Below are 19,388 nucleotides of genomic sequence, written 5' to 3' on the forward strand. Positions count from 1 at the left end.
TTGGACAGAGGTCCTCAACCTTCTGCTGGTTGTGAGCAACTTTCAAATATGGCAGGTTCCTGGGTATTTAAAAGGTGAAAAAAATATATATTAGGCCAGGATCACACACACGGTGTAACGCCCGTGGCTGCGGTCCGTCATCCCTATTCACTGCTCGACGGCCGCGACCACAGACTTCCTAGTTCAGGCAGGCATCTCCCTCCTAGGAGTCGCCGGCACTCTGTTCCTCTCCACCCTGCAGTGTTCTCTGGGGTGCGCTCGTTCCCGACCTTAAAGGGCCAGTGCGCGCACATGAAAAATATTACTGATTAGCCCATGATAATCCTGGACTATAAAAAAAGGCTCTGTCCTTTCACTCCTTGCCTGAGCGTTGTTGTGTATTCCTATGTTAGTCTTAGCAAATGGTCCCTTAGTGTTATCCTGTTCCCAGTGTTCCCATGTCCTGTATCCCGTGCTGTGTTTGTTCCTCAGCCTTATCGACTGTTGAAGTCATGTTGTACCACCTGTCACGCTCATTGTCATACACTACATCTGCTGTCATCTGCCACGCCTGATATCATCTGCCATGTGTGGTGTCATCTGCCTTCAAGTTTCATCTGTGCCTTAGGCTTCATGCCCACTTTAGTCTTTTTCTTCAGGGTGCTAGCCGTTTTTTTGATGGCTAGCACACTGACCCATTCATTTCAATGGGGCCATGCACACTTCAGTTTTTTTGACGGTCCCGTTGCTCCGTTCCGACCAAAGTAGAGCCTTGTCCTATGCCCATGTAAGTCAATGGGGCCGTCAAAAAAAACTGAAGGCACACGGAAGGCATCCGTGTGCCGTCCGTGTGTGACGAAGCTGTTGCCTAGCAACGACCGGATGGGCAGAGGTGCACATACAGACATACTGCACCGCACTAATCGGCAGCCCCTTCTCTCTGTCAGTACTGATAGAGTGAAGAGGCTGCTGATCAGTGCTGGAACGCCGCGATATTAAGAAAAATAAGTTCATACGTACCCCGGCCGTAGTTTTGGTGACGCGTCCCTCTTCTGACATCCAGTCCGACCTCCCTGGATGACACGGCAGTGATTGGCTGCAGCGGTCACATGGTCTGAAATGTCATCTCAGGGCGCCGGACTTGAGGAAGAAGCAGGGTAGCAGGGAGTTCTGGGTAAGTAGTAACTTTTTTTTTTTGCAGGTTTTTTTAATGAACCATTAATCTATATTGTGGGCATGGTATTCAATGTCCAACGCTAGTCTCTGTCCAGGGGGCTGAAAGAATTAAAGGGCTGCACTGATCAGCAGTAACTGTTTTAGCACCCTGGACAGTGAGTACCGCTGGACAGGGAATATCATGTGCGGCACTTACAATATCGTGTACATAGTGTGAACGGGTTTCAGTTTCCTCTCGGAAACTGAAACACGGAAGTGTACATGGAGTACACACGTGAAGCACACTGTTCCAATCACGGACACACGGATATGTGAAAAACGGCCGTGAAAACGGTGATGGAAGTGTGTATGAGGCCTAAGCCTCTGCTACTGTCTGGACTATTACAGGTACTCTTGTACTAGGACTTTGTATAGACTGTTGTTTTGCCAGCTTCTACTCCGCTACGGTGGTGCGGCCTAGTGGGTCCAGATACCCAGGGATCGTGACACACGGTTTTGACGCAGTTTTTGGCTTCGTATTTTAGCCAAACACAGAAGTGCACACAAATAAGGAGATGACACAGTCTTTCCTTTATATCGTGTCTTCTTTTTAGATCCACTTTTGGCTTTGGCTAAAAAATACTTATCCGAAAATTGACACAAAAACTGCATCAAAACTGTGTGTGATCCTGGCATTAAAGATATGACCCACTTATATGGCTTTTGCTCTAGCGTTAACTACCAGTAATATAGTTTTGACCTCACCTTTTTGTTCATTCTAAACCTTTGCCGCTGCAGCCAGTTTTGACCTTCCTGACAGAGGCTCAAATCAGACATTTTATGTGGTAATAACTTTGAAATGCTTTTATTTATCCAAGTTATTCTGAGATGTTTTGGACTTTATGTTACCCACATTGTACTTTGTTAGCAGTAAATTTTTGTTGATACATTCATCGTTTATTTGGAAAAAAACACCAAAATTTAACCCCTTCCTGACATTCGACGTATATATACGGCGCTGTCATGAAGGGGTTCCCTCAAACTGCAGCACAGTTACGTCGCGGTAACATTGCGGGCTCGGACAAGGAGCCCGCACCATCACCGCCGGGTGTCAGCGGTATATTAAAACTGACACACTCCTGTAATGGCCAGGACCGGAGCTATTTTCCGATTCAGCCGATTAAGACCTCAATAGAGAGCGCAGCATCTGAGGGGTTATTACCCGACCGGCAGCCCAGCGATGCAATCGCTGGGTTGGTAAGGGAACCGGATAAAATAATGGCCTCTGGCGGGTCCTCATAGACTTGCTATCAGTAAATAACTGACAGCTCTAATATTAGTGTCTTAGAATAGTGATCGAGACTTCAGGCCTTCAAGTCACCTAGTGGGACAAATAAAATAAGTCTAAAAAAAGTTAATAAAAATTTTGTCAAGTATAAAAAAGCCAAACTGCCTTTTTCCCCATAATAATTATTTTTTTGTTGTTGTAAAAATTGTAAAAAAAATAAAAATAAACTATACATAATTGGTAATGCCATGTCCGTATCAACCCAAACTATAAAACTATTATGTAATTTATCCCGCACGGTGAATGCCATAAAAAAAAATTTATTAAAAACAATGCCAGAATTCATGTTTTTAGATTACTTCTCCCAAATTTTTTTATAAAAAGTGATCCATATGTCACATTTACTCCAAAATAGTACCAATACAAACGACAACCCGTCCCGCAAAATAAAATCCCTGACACAGCTTTGTCCACAAAAAAATAAAAATATTCTGGGTCTTAGAATATGGCGACAGAAAACAAATGTTCTTTTTTTTTTTAAAAGTGATTTTATTGTGCAAAAGCTGAAATACATGCAAAACTATGTACATTTGGTATTGCCATAATCGTATCGAGCCGCAGAATAAAGTTATCATATAATTTATAGCGCACAGTGAATGCCGAAAAAATCCCCAATAAAAAACAATTCTAGAATTGTTTGTTTCTGGTCATTTCCTCTTCCAAAAAAATTAAACAAATAGTGATCAATGAGTTGTATGTGTCAAAAGATTGTACCAATAAAATCTACAGCTTGTCTCACAAAAAACAAGCCTGCACACTGCTTCATCAACCGAAAAATAAAAAAGTTATGGCTTTTAATCATTAGTAATAGGGTGATGATTAACATCCCGATGTGCAGGCCGGAGGGGAACATTCCTTCAGTTTCAGGGCCATAGTATTGAGGACCTAGCAAGGGAAGGGACAGAGCATATCTGCTGAAAATGAAGGCACCCGTGTTATACCAGTGCAACACTTTCCCAGCAAAATTTCCCAAACTACGAAGGAGAAAAAGTCACCAAAATGTGCAGTGTTACAAAAGAGGGATAAGAAAGGAGATTATTTATCAGTGCTACACTGGACTGTCCATAAAAGATTGCTTCATGGCGTACTACACATCTATAGATGATTGTATTATTTACCCCATTATTAAACCCTTTAGGCGTTTCACAGGAATAAAGGCAAAGTGAAAGTGAAATTTAACTATTTTTTTTTTCTTCAGATATTCAAATTGTATCCTTTATTTCTGTAACACAGCAGTTGTTAACAAAGAAATACCACTCAATATTTATTACCCTAATTCTGCAGTTTTTAGAAATATCCCATATATGGCCCTACTCTGCTATTTGACGTGACTTTTGGGGTCTACTTTTTATTAGGATGTTTTCTAGGACCCACTACAGGTTTGCAGAGGCCTTGAGGTGACAAGACATAAGAAACACCCCCAAAAAGAACCCATTTTGGAAACTATACCCCTCAAGGAATTCATATAGGGTTGCAGTGAGCATTCTGACCCCTCAAGTGTTTCAAATGCTTTATTAGAAATAGGCTGTAAAATGAAAAAAAAAAAAAATTCCAATTAGACATAGTTTTAGCTACAAATTTTTTATTTCCACAAGGACTATAAGGGTAAAATTCCCCCCAACATTTGTAACATTTGTAAAGTAATTTCTTCTGCATATTTGGTCATAAACTGTTTGGACAAACCCCAGGGCTCAGTAGAGAAGGAGCACCATTTGTCTTTTAGAGCGCAGATATTGCTGGATTGGTTTTTAGGCCCCATGTCACATTTGCAGAGCTCCTAAGGTAACAGCAGTGAAAACCCCTGACTCTATTTGGAAAATTACACCCCATAAGGAATTCATCTAGGAGTATAGTCGACCTTTTGACCACACAGGTTTTTACTAAATTGAATACAAATATTTTTTTTTCCAAAAAGATGTAATGTTAGCTAAAAATGTTACATTTTCACAAGGAATAAAAGAGAAAAAGCGCTCTCATATGTAATGCAATTTCTTTTGAGTACGATAATATCCCATTTGTGGCCATAAAATGTTGGTTGGGCACATGGCAGGGCTCAGAAGGGAAGGAGCGCCATTTGGCTTTTGCACTGCAGATTTTGATGGATTGGTTTCTGGGCGCCATGTCGCAAAGGAATAAAGGAGAAAAAGCACCCAACAAATGTAATGCAATTTCTCCTGAGTATGGCGATACCGCATATGTGGTCATAAATTGCTGTTCGGGTACACGGCAGAGCTCAGAAGGAAAGGAGCACCATTTGTCTTTTGAAACACAGAATTTGCTAGCTAGATTTCAGGGTGCTATGTCGAATTTGCAGAGCCCCTGAGATACCAGTACAGTGGAAACCCTTGAGAAGTGACACCATGTGGAATTTCCAGATCACCCCTGTATATAACCCCCATCACCCCTGTATATTACCCCAAGCCTGTATATTTCTTTTGCCTTTACTGGGTTTGCTGGACAAGTGGCTTGTGTATAAGTGGAGTTAATAAACCAGAGTTAAAAGGAGGAATAGGCGGCCGCAAGCTGGTAATATGAGGCCAGGAAGGGCCAAAAACAGTGGCCCTTCCCACACTTGTAGTGCTATGCAGCGGCAGCTTTATTGTATCTGATTAGTTATGAAAAATTAGGGGGAACCCACGTTGTTTTTTTCTTTAAAAAAAATCAATAAATAATTCACGAAAATGACATTGGGTCCCCCCATTTTCATAACCAACTAGATACAACACAGTAACAACAGGCTAGCATTACCAGGGTGGGAAAAGCCAGTGTTTTTGGACCTTCCCAGCCTAATAATATCAGCCTGAAGCCGCCCCGGGACCCGAATATCACTACAGATAGTCGGGTACCGGATTGCACCCGTCTCTTCCTGATACCCCTGGTGGCGGTGGGTACCAGGGTAATAATGGGGCTTACTGCTAGCCTTTTTACTGGCTAACACTAATCCCCGCCTTAGTAATAGACGTCGTCAAGCAGACAACTGCCATTACGAAGGCGCTAATAAAGTATTAAAAACAGACATAACTGGGGGGCGGAGCTACGGCGCATCGTGATGGCAGCTTAATCTCGGAGCTACCCACTTCACCTCTGGAAACTACAGCTCCTAAGGCAATATAGCTAGACGACATGGTGAGAACTTTAAGGGATAAGGGCGGAGATTCACCCGGTCCTGCAAAGCGAGGAAAAAATCAGTCTGAATTGGACAAATTCCTCAGGAAGAAACTTTCCTCTCCTGTGGGCCGGGACAAAATGGCGCCGGCACAACATGCAGCAGACGCTGGAGACGACGACTTTGAGGGGGATAGCTCTACGGCTTACTCGTATTCAGCAAGGGGCAGAGACAGGCTGTCGCGTTCCTACTTTAAAAAGGTACTGACACAAGCAATCTCCCCAATAATGAAGGAGCTGGCGGATATAAAAGGAGATATTAAGCAGATTGGGCAACGAGTGGATTCGTTGGAGGAAACACAAACCTCCATTCTACGCCACAGTGCGGCTGTTTCTACCATGCTTGTTTCACATCAGAATCATATAAATAATGCACATCTGATGATTGAAGATCAAGAAAATCGTATTCACCGTCGGAACATCAGAGTGCGGGGTCTCCCTGAATCAGTACCCGGTGACGCTTTGCCCCAAGTGATTAATCAGATTTTTGATGATCTTGTCGGTGAAGACAGGGCTGACAAAATGGTGGTGGAGCGTGTTCATAGGGCGCTAAGACCGAAACCTGCTTTGAACGAGCCAACGAGAGATGTGATTTGTGGCTTGCTGAGCTTCGTAGATACATCGAGTTTGTTGAAAGCGGCGAGGGAACGACAGGAATTTGAATATGAAGGGACACAATTATTCTTCTTTCAAGATAAAGCTCCTAGTACCTTGGCTAAGCTAAGAATTCTGAAGCCAGTGACTGACATGCTACGTGTTAAAAAATTACCGGTGAGATGGTTATTCCCGTTTGGTTTGGCGACCATCATAGACGGGCGGCAATTTACCATCCGCTCTCCAGATGACCTCCCTAAACTTTGGGAAAAGTTGGGTATTTCACCAATTAATGTTCTGTCATGGTTGCCTGTGCATGCAGCTTCAGATTTCCCATATTTACCATCATCGCAGGAATGGCAGATGGCGTCCAGGCTGAAATCTCCGCGATATAGGAAACATCAAGCGCCGAATCTGGCTGATTGAGCTGATCGTCCAGGACGATGCGATTTTTTCTTCTTTCACTCACTCATAGGGAATGCGTGAGTGATTTTTGGACATCCTATGTTCTACTTGCACATCCCTTTGTATTTTGTATTTTTCATTTAGTCGTTTTCTTTCATTTGTCCTCATATACTGCATTTTCTCTTATCTTCTGTCTTCATGTTGCTAATGCTGTATCAGATGTTGCTATTGTGTATTATTAGAGTATGAAGGGTGTTTATACTTACTGCTCTCATATCCTATACTATGTAGATGCTATATATACTGTATGTATGCCAACTTACAGTAGCACAGCGACGTAGATTTTAATGACAGTCCATAATATTGTCTAATATTGTCTAATGGGTTTAATCAGATGATAAAGTTTCTGGAGGTGGAACTTTGTTCCATGGCGTTATGTCCCTCCCCCCCTCCTTAACCCTGTGCTTTCTCTACAGCGGAGACACTATTTGAAGCCTTGGATATCGGATGGTGTGTACAGCTTCATACTGACTCCCCTTTTGGTTCTTCTTGCTCCAGGGTTGATACTTACACAGGGATGTATGTATATAGTTTATGTTTTTATGTTTGTACTGTGACCGTGCTTGGACATCACTGCGTCTGTCTCACTGTAACTCTGATCTATGGCCTCGTTTAAGACTTTATCATTTAATGTCAAAGGCATGAACATCCCGCAGAAACGTAGTCAGGTTTTCAATATGTTGAGAAGAGAAAGTGTTGACCTGATTTTCTTACAAGAAACGCATTTCAAGTAGAGTAAGATTCCTTTGCTTCCTACTAAGCCTTATGACAAGTGGTTTCATTGCACTTACCCTACTGCCTCGAAAGGGTTTTCTATAGCGATACGTGACACCATATCTTTTGTTCATGATGCTACACAAATTGACCCCTATGGCCGTTACATATTTCTTAAAGGTACTATCTTGAACAAGAAAATTACATTAGTGAATCTCTACGCACCAAATGTGAGACAGGCGCAGTGGTTAACAAAGGTATTGCATTTTCTCCAGCCCTTCTTTGAAGGGTTAGTGGTAGTAGGAGGGGATTTTAACTTGGTATTGGATCCGAATTTAGATTCCTCCTCCAAAATATCTCATATTACCCATAAAGCCCTCAGACGACTCAAAATGTTGTTAACTACACTGAAACTAGTCGATGTGTGGCGATTACATCACCCGTCCGAACGAGGTTATTCCTTTTATTCTGCCCCACATAAATCGTATCAGCGTCTAGACCATTTGCTACTATCTGAAAGATACTTGCCTGCGCTTACCTCTTCTTCTATTGGAAACATTACCATCTCTGATCATGCCCTGATTTCTATTAAATTCACGTTGACAAAACTCCCAGTACGAGGGTGGAATTGGAGACTTAATGATACTTTACTTGAAAATTCTAAGGATTTTGATACCCTAGAGCATAGATTGAGAGAATTTTCTGTATTTAATGATGACCCTCTTGTTTCTCAACCTATCTTGTGGGAGACGCATAAGGCCTTCGTAAGGGGGGAACTTATTGCTATGGGGTCTAGAGTCAAGAAAGATCGGGCGAAGAATATAAATCGGGTGCTGTGTCAAATTTCCTCTCTGTAAAATATTCAGAAAAGTGCGCAGTTGGCCTCTGTGCAGGTCGAGTTGAGAAATCTCATGCAGGAACTCAAGAATATCCTTAATGTGCGATCGGCTAAATCCCTTCAACTACTAAAATATAAAACCTATGCTCATGGGGATAAAGGGAATAAAATAATGTTGAATCTCATTAAAAAACAAAGAGGGAAAACGTTTATCTCTTCCATAAAGGATGGGTCAGGGCAAAACGTTTTTGTAACGGATCTAATTGCCCGAGAGTTTCGGAATTAATACTTGGAGTTGTATAATATTTAAAAAGATCCACTGCAGAACATTGCTACACCCCATGCTGACGCCATACAAAAATACCTAGCTTTGATTGAGGCACCCTCCTTGTCAGAAGAGGAGCGGGCCTCTTTAGTGGTCCCATTCACTATGTCTGAAATTGAAAAAATGTTGATGTCCATTCCAAACGGGAAAAGCCCTGGACCTGATGGGCTCCCCATCATTTATTATAAAAAATAAAAAAATACTCTAATGCCGTATTTTCTATCCTTGTGTAATGCCATGTTGACTGGAGCTACCTTCCCTAATCAAGCCTTAGAGGCTAACATCACAATCCTCCCTAAAGAGGGTAAGGATCTGGAAAGGTGCAGTAGCTATAGGCCTATTTCCCTATTAAATTCAGATTTGAAATGGTGGGCGAAAATATTATCAACACGCATTAATTATTTTCTTTCTAAATTGGTGGGAGTGGAACAAGTGGGATTTGTGCCAGGGAGGGAGGGAAAATGTAATACTATAAGAACGGTGCATGCCATATATCATGCTAGACAAAACAACATACCCCTGATATTACTAGGGACTGACGCAGAAAAGGCCTTTGATCGCATTGATTGGGTATTTTTGAAAGCTGCTCTTGCCAAATTTGGTTTCCCTCAACCATTCATTGACATGATCTTTTCTTTATATAAAAACCCTACAGCGAGAATTCAAGTGAACGGCACCTTTTCAGATCCTTTCCCCATTCACAACTGCACACGTCAAGGTTGCCCTCTATCCCCCACGTTGTTAGTTTTGGTAATGGAAACCCTATTACTTAAAATGAGACAGACCTCCACTATCAAAGGCCTTACGGTAGGGGGGTTCGAACACAAAACAGCTGCGTATGCTGATGATTTGCTGGTATTTATAACGAACCCCATGGTAGCTCTACCAAGTATCATTCAATTTTTCGAGGAATTTGGTTGGATCTCAAATTTTAAGATTAATTACGAGAAATCGGAAGCATTAAATATAACTCTCCCTCACAAAACATTTTTGATAGTTAGCTCCCGCTCACCTTTTAAGTGGCAAAAGTCCGAACTGTAATACTTGGGTCTTAAAATTACGTCTGCTCCTAAAATGCTTTTCAACCGAAATTATAACCCATTGTACTATAAAATTTAAGATTTCTTGAGCATGCTACATATCCCATATATGTCATGGATAGGATGCAAGAATCTTCTTACTACATTTGTTCTCCCGCAGGTTTTATATTTGTTTCAGACTTTACCAATTGAAATCCCTAAATATTATTTTTCAAGGTGCAGACGCTTATTCACCGACTTCTTGTGGAATAACAAAAAGGCCTAGAATCGCACATTTGCAACTTATAAGGAAGAAAAGTGAGGGAGGGTTGGCGTTACCTGATCTGCCCTCGTATTATAATGCCATACACCTGGGGAGATGGAAACAACTGGCAAAGGTTGATGGTGCACTTCCCCATGTTGCTATAGAAAGGGGTTTAATGAAGAACTATCTTGCTTCCGTTTATTGGGTCGGAACTACGCTCCCTTCTAGATCATTGGTAGTGAGTGATATGACATGGGGAATGCTTAAGGTTAGAGATGAGCGAACCGGGACAACCGAACCCGGTTTCGGTCCGAACTTCCGGTAAAGTTCGGTTCGCAGCGAATCCGAACTTCACCGGGTTCGGCCGAACCCGTTTTGACCGAACCCGGTCAAAAACATTATACAAATCGGCAGCCACTTATCTCTATCAATCACTGATAGAGAAAAGAGGCTGCTGATTAAAAATAAAAAGCATTTCATACGTACCCGGTCGTTGTCTTGGTGACGAGTCCCTCTTCTTCCTCCAGTCCGACCTTTTCTGACGCTGCAGCCTGTGATTCGCTGCAGAGGCCTCTGCAGCCTGTGATTGGCTGCAGAGGCCGCGGCAGCCTGTGATTGGCTGCAGCGCTCCGCTCACATGGGCTGCATCGTCATCAAGGAATGTCGGGCCGGATGTCGAGAGGGACGCGTCACCAAGGCAACGGCCAGGAGACCGGACTGGAGGAAGCAGAAAGTTTTCGGTAAGTATGAACGTCTTTTTTTTTACAGGTGCTGTGATCGGTAGTCACTGTCCAGGGTACTGAAACAGTTACTGCCGATCAGTTAACTCTTTCAACACCCTGGACAGTGACTATTTAGGGTATGTGCACACACACTAATTACGTCCGTAAATGACGGACGTATTTCGGCCGCAAGTACCGGACCGAACACAGTGCAGGGAGCCGGGCTCCTAGCATCATAGTTACGTACGATGCTAGGAGTCCCTACCTCTCTGCAGGACAACTGTCCCGTACTGTAATCATGTTTTCAGTACGGGACAGTAGTTCCACGGAGAGGCAGGGACTCCTAGCATCGTACATAAATATGATGCTAGGAGCCCGGCTCCCTGCAGGGTGTTCGGTCCGGTACTTGCGGCCGAAATACGTCCGTCAGTTACGGACGTAATTAGTGTGTGTGCACATACCCTTACTGACGTCGCCTAGCAACGCTGCCGTAATGACGGGTGCACACATGTAGCCACCCGTCATTACGGGGCCTCATGCACACGACCGTAAAAACACCCGTTATCACGGGTCGTAATTACGACCCGAAATAGCGGGCCCATAGACTTCTGTTAGCCACGGGTACCTTCCCGTTTTCTCACGGGAAGGTGCCCGTGCCGTTAAAAAGATAGAACATGTTCTATTTTTTTATTTTACGGGCCGTGCTCGTAATTACGACTCGTAACTACGAGCACGGCCGGCCGGCCACGGGCAGCCGGCCGCTTTTGCGAACCGTGCTGTCATTATAATTATAGCAGCACGGCCCGTAAAATAGAAAAATAGAACATGTTCTATTTTTTTAACGGCACGGGCACCTTCCCGTGAGAATACGGAAAGGTACCCGTGGGTAACAGAAGTCTATGAGCCCGTTATTGCGTAATAACGGGTGTTTTTACGGTCGTGTGCATGATGGGAGCACGGCTCGGAAAAACGAACGGCTGCCCGTGCTCATCTCCTGAAATAATCTGTGCTGCCTTAAACTCTGTGGACAGGTCAGGATCCTGTTTCTTTTAAATGCTGCTAGGGAACCCGCTCGATCCACTATATAAGGCTACGCTACAGTGCAGCATTTAAAAGAAACAGGATCCTGACCTGTCCACAGAGTTTAAGGCAGCACAGAGTATTTCAGGAGATGAGCGTGCAGATTCAGTGCTGCTGTGAACTCTGCTCTTACCATTACGTAGCTCAGTCTGTTACATCTCCTCCACTCCTGTCCTCTATAACACGTTCACATGATTGGCAAGTCACCACCACGCACAAGATCCGCACGCTCATCTCCTGAAATACTCTGTGCTGCTGTGAACTCTGCTCTTACCATTACGTGGTGACTTGCCAATCATGTGAAGGTGTTCTGGAGGACAGGAGTGGAGGAGAGGTAACAGACTGAGAGCTACGTAATGGTAAGAGCAGAGTTCGCAGCAGCACTGAATCTGCACGCTCATCTCCTGAAATACTCTGTGCTGCCTTAAACTCTATGGACAGGTCAGGATCTTGTTTCTTTTAAATGCTGCACTGTAGCGCAGCCTTATATAGTGGATCGAGCGGGTTCCCCAGCAGCATTTAAAAGAAACCGTGTTTGTGTATGTGTGTGTTTGTGTATATGTGTTTGTGTATATGTGTGTTTGGGTATGTGTGTTTTTGTTTGTATATGTGTTTGTGTATATGTGTTCGTGTATGTGTGTATAACTGTGTGTGGGTGTGTTTGGATATGTGTGTTTTTGTTTGTATATGTGTGAGTTCGTGTATATGTGTGTGTTTGTTTATGTGTGTGTGTGTGTGTGTGTGTGTATGTGTGTCTGAGTATGGTTGTTTGTTTGTGTGTGCGTGTATATATGTGTGTAGGTGAGTAGAAGTATTGGTATTGTTCACATTGATAACTGTTTTTCTATGTTGTTGCAGATTTTGATGTACCGATTGGACTACGTCTTCGATTCGTTGGACTACTGCGTAGATCTGCGTTTTTTCAAATTTTAATAAAATGGTTAACGAGGGTTTTGTTGGGGATTTCTTATTTCAATAAAAAAAGAATTGTCTTTGTGGTTTTTTTTCAAACTTTATTAGTGCCTAGATAATGGCAGTTGGCTGATTGACAGCGTCCATTATTAAGGCGGTACTTAGTGTTAGCCGGTGCAGAGGCTAGCACTAACCACCCATTATTACCCCGGTACCCACCACCACCAGGGGTGCCGGGAAGAGCTTGGTACAATCCAGTACCCGACCATCTGTTGTGATGGTCGGGTACTGGGGCGGCCGTAGGCTGGTATTATGAGGCTGGGAAGGGCCAAAATCAGTGGACCTTCCCACCCTTGTAATGCTAGGCTGCTGCTGCTGTGTTGTATCGGGCTGGTTATAAAAATGGGGGGGACCCCCACGTCGTTTTTTTTTTTGAATTTAACAAATTTAGCAATAGACGGGTCCCCCACATTTTTAATAACCAGCCATATACAAGGCCGCAGCAGCCTGGCATTACATGGGTGGGAAGGGCCACTGGTTTTGTCCATTCCCAGGCTAATAACACTGTGTTGTATGTGGCTGGTTATGATAAATTGGGTGGAACCCCATGTCTTTTTTTAAAAAAAAAATGTAAATAAATAAATAATTTAAAAAAATGACGTGGGGTCCCCCCCCCTTTTATAACCAGCCAGATACAACACAGCAGCAGCAGCCTAGCATTACAAGGGTGGGAAGGTCCACTGTTTTTGGCCCTTCCCAGCCTCATAATACCAGCCTGCGGCCGCCCCAGAGCCCGACCATCACAACAGATGGTCGGGTACTGGATCGTACCTGGCTCTTCCCGGCACCCCTGGTGGTGGTGGGTACCGGGGTAATAATGGTGGTTAGTGTTAGCCTCTGCACCGGCTAACACTAAGCCTCGCATTAGTAATGGATGTTGTCACTCAGACAGCGGCCATTACTAAAGTGGTAATAATAAAATTTGAAAAGAAAAAGACAAAGATATAGATAAAATATTTTATTGAAATAAAGCACCCCCAACACAACCCTCATTAACCATTTTATTGTAGAAAAAAAAAAACGTCATCTAAGTAGTCCTCGAAACCGACGTAGTCCAAACACCAAACCTGTAAAAAAAAAAAAAAATGAAATAAAACATGTCGTAGGCTTAGATTCAGTTTAATGTGTGATACGGACTGTTATACCATGTATAGAAGCCTGCCGCGAAGTTGACTTAGATACAGGGCGCCAGCAGACAGTATCATACATGGCCATACATACATATATACAAATATACATACATACATACATACAAACATACATACATATATACAAGCATACACATATATACATGCAAATATACATACATGCAAACATACACACATATATACATGCAAACTATCATACATACATGCATACACACACACATGAAAACATACATACATACAAACAAACATGCAAAGATACATACATACATATATACAAGCATGCACAAATATACATGCAAACATAAATACATGCAAACATAATTACATACATGCACATATATATAAACTTACATGCAAACATACATGCAAAAATAAAAACATGCAAACATACATACATGCACATATATACATACATACATGACAACATACATACAAACATACATGACAACATACATACATGCAAACATACATACATGCAAACATACATACACACATGCAAACATATATACATGCAAATATACATACAAACATGCACATGTATACATACATGCCAACATACATGCACATATATACATACATACATGACAACATACATACATGCAAATATACATACATACACACATGCACATATATACATACATGCCAACATACATGCACATATATACATACATGACAACATACATACATATATATATATATATATATATATATACACACATGCAAATATACATACAAACATGCATACATACATGCAAACATACATTCATGCAAACACACATACATGCAAACATACATACATACAAATATACATACACACATGCACATATATACATACATTACAACATACATACATACATGACAACATACATGCAAACATACACACATGCAAACATACATGCAAATATATACATGCAAATATACATACAAACATGCACATATATACATACATGCCAACATACATGCACAGATATACATACATACATACATACATACATACATGACAACATACATACATGCCAACATACATGCACAGATATACATACATACATACATACATACATACATACATGCCAAAAAATAATAATAATACGTTCATACTTACTTTCCTCCTGTCCGGCCTCCAGCGATGACGTTTCATCCATGTCGCCGCTGCAGCCTGTGATTGGCTGCAGAGGCGGTCACGTGGGATGAAGCGTCATCCTGACGTGCGTGACCGCCACTACAGCCTGTGATTGGCTGCAGCGGCGAAAGGGATGAAACGTCATCGCTGGAGGCCGGACAGGAGGAAAGTAAGTACGAACGTATAATTTTTATTTTTTTATTACATTTAAAATAGTATTTTCCGCGCGCCGAGCATGTACTGTGAAGGTTGCTGAAAGAGTTAGTGCAGCCCATTAACTCTATCAGCACCCCGGACAGTAGCATGCTCGGCGCACGTAAGGGACAGGTTCGGTCAGAACTAGTTCGGTCCGAACCGAACTTTTTTGTGAAATTCGGCGAACTAGCCGAACCGAACTTTTGATAAGTTCGCTCATCTCTACTTAAGGTATGCCACACTACTTCGGCACTACACCTACATAATAACAAATTTTCACTGTTGGCACCACTCTCTGTACTTCCATGTCTAGTAAACCCTACTTGTACTTTTGTTCCTGACTCTTGGTCTCAACTTCAGTCATTGAAAATAGCAAAAATTTTTGACTCTTCGGGTCCACCTACTTTACAGGCCTTACATGAGGAGTTGAATATTCCTTGTCCTTCTAGTTTGCAAGTGATAGATTTCTCATCTACGTGTAAGAAATTTCTGACATCCGCCGTTGTACGTAAATCTGATTCAACTTGGTTGGAAAACTATACTTTATTTGCCTCAACCCCTAAAAAGTCTCTTTCTAGGATATATAAACAATTGATAACAAATCTGAATAAAGAATCTCCGGGTTTTATCTCAGCATGAGAACGGGAACTGAGTTGTTCATTTTCTGAGGAAGATAGGTCTTGCATTCTTCGGCATTCACATGGATTTTCCAGGTGTGTCGGAATGCAAGAGAATTCTTATAACGTGCTTACGAGGTGGTATAGAACGCCGGATTACTTATACAGGATTCAGGTTTCCCCCTCAAATCTGTGTTGGAGGTGTGGGAAGGAAGTGGGTAGTATTTCCCATATATGGTGTTCCTGCTCGGAGATTCAGTCCTTCTGGAGGGAAGTGGAAACTTTGATTTCAAGAATTTGCTCTAGTACAGTTTCCCTTACTAAGGAACTGATTTTACTTTGGCTACCTACTAAAGATTTTTCTCCATCTTCCAAAAATCTCCCCACATTTATTATCTCGGCGGCTAAACTATTGATTCCTACCAAATGGAGGGATTAAGCGCCTCCATCAATCGAACAACTTGTGACCAAAATTCACCAAATTTGTCGGCTAGAAGAACTTGCAAGGTGGGAAAATAAAAATAGGAATTCCTTTCTTAAAATATGATAAGGTAAGAATATTGAAAAAGGGAGGACCAATAGAAGGCGCTGCTATACCAAACTAGGTTTTTATTGAAATATGATTATTGATAGGCTACGCGTTTCGACGTCGAAACGCGTAGCCTATCAATAATCATATTTCAATAAAAACCTAGTTTGGTATAGCAGCGCCTTCTATTGGTCCTCCATTTTTCAATATTCTCACCTTATCATAGACGGTGGATCCCCGTTCACCGGCCTTTGGACCTTGGCAGCAGCTACACCTCACACCTGGTCGTACACACCTTGGGTGTGTCTCCTCTGCACGTATCTTCACAGCGTTGTGCTCTCTGGAGATCGTTCCATACTGTTTAACAGCATTGTGCCTGGTCAGCATAACTCGTCTAGGTGAGTGTATATTGCCCTAGCACTGTTGTCTTCCATGAAAATCGGATAATTGCACTATGTGGCGCCGTGTGTTTTTTCTTCCTATCTAGTTTCTTAAAATATGGCAGCCTTGGTTGACTTACAGAGATAAGGTTCAGGGGTATACACAGATTTGAGAGATCTGATTAGACCTTGTCTATGAAGGTGGGATGGTTGGCAACTTATTCCAAGTGGGATGATACTAATTGTGATGTGGTAATTTTTGTCTGAGACACGGTCACAGTGGTTGGTTTATATGTTCATTTGTTCGTCTGTAATATTGCAGTTGAGCTAACACACTATAGTATTTATATATCTTAAATTTTGATGCTGTGGTGCGAGATTTTCCATATGTAATGAAGAGAAGTTATTGTTCTCTAGCATAAAGTATTGATGTGCCAGGCATAAATGCTGCCCTTTATGATTTATGTAATTGTTGATGTATTTCTCTGCAACTGCTTTAATAAAAAGAGTTTATACAAAAAAACAGACATAACTCCCTGATCACACAGAGATTTTTGTCGTGAAAACGGCGTGCTTTTTACCACAATTTTTTGGGTGTGGTTTTCGGTCATGCAGCGAAAACGCTGCAAAACTGCACTGTGTGAATACACCCTACGAAAATATTTTTTTATTGAAATAAAAACTCCCCCACACAACCCTCGGTAACCATTTTATTAAAAAAAACAAAAAAAAAAAACGTAGATAGACGTAGTCCAACGAATCTACGACATAGTACAAACGGTCCAGCGGAACCTGTAAAAAAAACGTACCTACATCAGACCTCTGTCTTCTCCCCTGCTGTCACGTGGGGTTCGTGGACCCACTAGGCCGTACCGCCTTGGCGGTATGGCAGCTGGCCAACAGAGCGCAGGTCAAAGTCTATAGTTCGTATAGGGTACCTGTGGCAGCTCGGACATTAGCAAGGCAGGCTCGGCTGGGACTAGGCAGCAGGTAGACGTCATGCGTAGATACAGTACAACACGAGTACAGCTCCGCACGGCACTAGACCAGGATACATGATACAGGAACACTGGAACTGGGAACACTAGGAGACCATTTGCTTAGACAAACTAGGATATGACAAGCAACGCTCAGGCCTTGCAGGGAGGGGCAGCGCTTTGGCTTCTTAAGTCTGGACTGAGCTCGCGAGCACACCCTGGTGGTCACTGTGGAACAGGACGGCCGTATGTGCAGACATCTCTGGAGAGATGGGCGTTGACTTGATGGAAGGAGTATGTGGTCAGCGACCACGGCCATTACACCTACACTGCAATTGAAACTAGACGTCAATGAAAAATAATTTTCTTAGGGCATGTTCACACGACGCAAAAGAAAATCATGTGTAAACATGTCAAATACACTAGCGTTTCTTGTGAAGCGCTTTTTAAAATACAGGTGTTTTTCGTGTGATTTTTTTTACTCATTTTGTGCACGCTTTTTGCAAGTTTTTGGGTGCATAATTAGGACTTCCACTGACTATGGGAACATTTGGAGCGTTTTATGCACCAAAGAATTGACCCGGCGCCTCTTTTTTACGGCACACATTTTCTTAAAACGCTCACGTAGAAAAGTGCATTATATGTAAGAACCGCTCGATTTTCCATTGATCAAGCTTAATCAAGCATTTTTTTTAACCTTTTTTGCGAGTTTGACGCATTTTGTGCACGCTTTTTGCGCATTTTTTTGCACGTAATTAGGACTCCCATTGACTATGGGTAAATTTGGCGCGTTTTACATGCCAAAGAATTGACCCAATGCCCTTTTTTCTGCAACATGTTTTTTAACAATGCTCGCGTAAAAAAAGCTGCTTTGTATGTACTTACAGCGTGCTTTACCATTGATGTAAATGGAAAGCTTAATCAAAAGGTTTTTTTTACGCGTTTTAATAAAAAACTTGTAAAATACACGCCGTGTGAACCTGTTAACTGAAAACTCATACACCACATGGTCTCCCTCTTGGCTTTCTTCATTCTTAGCCATTTGGTCTGTACTTGACTGGCCTAAGTAGAGTCATGTACTATTTAACCTTCTAAACTTATTCACCCCCTTTTCCTGCCCATCTCCCAATAACGACACATGATAACCGAGGTTGGATATGAAATGGCCACAGCAGCCGTTTATTTAATTACATTATTTAAATACAATTTAATCCGAAACATTCGGATAACTCTACCTTTAATTCACATGACCCAACATGGGTCAGAATCAGATTTAACCATCAACATTTTTTAATACTTTAACAGAGCAGGGGAAGTCCTTGAAGCCATTTTAAGACCGGATTTTTCTTTAAGTTAGCCATCTGCAAACCACCACCAACTCTTTACCTCCAGCCGTAAACCAGCTCGGAGGCACCGCTCACCTCTGCAGATGGCTCCAACCACCAAAAGACCACTTCAAAGGGATAACACCCTATGAAGTCATCAAATGATATACCTTTTTGGGGGACGCATACCCCCGATGCGACCCCCCCTCCATTTTGTACTGACCAACTTCAAGGACTCCCCCCGCCACAGCGAAACAGGCCTTGACTACCTTAAGCCTGTGAGTTCCTCCAAACCACAACCACCCTCTCAATTCCTTCTGCTAAGGCCAAGCTCCACAGATCAATTCCAACCTCGGTCAAGTGCACCCCATCACTACGCCAATAATTCCCAACCCCGGACTCCAGATCCCTGTGACGAACACAAATGCCCCCATTCTAAGCAATGAATCGTGACAC

This window comes from Rhinoderma darwinii, chromosome 1 (genome assembly GCF_050947455.1).
Source record: "Rhinoderma darwinii isolate aRhiDar2 chromosome 1, aRhiDar2.hap1, whole genome shotgun sequence".
NCBI classification, from domain to species: Eukaryota; Metazoa; Chordata; class Amphibia; order Anura; family Rhinodermatidae; genus Rhinoderma; species Rhinoderma darwinii.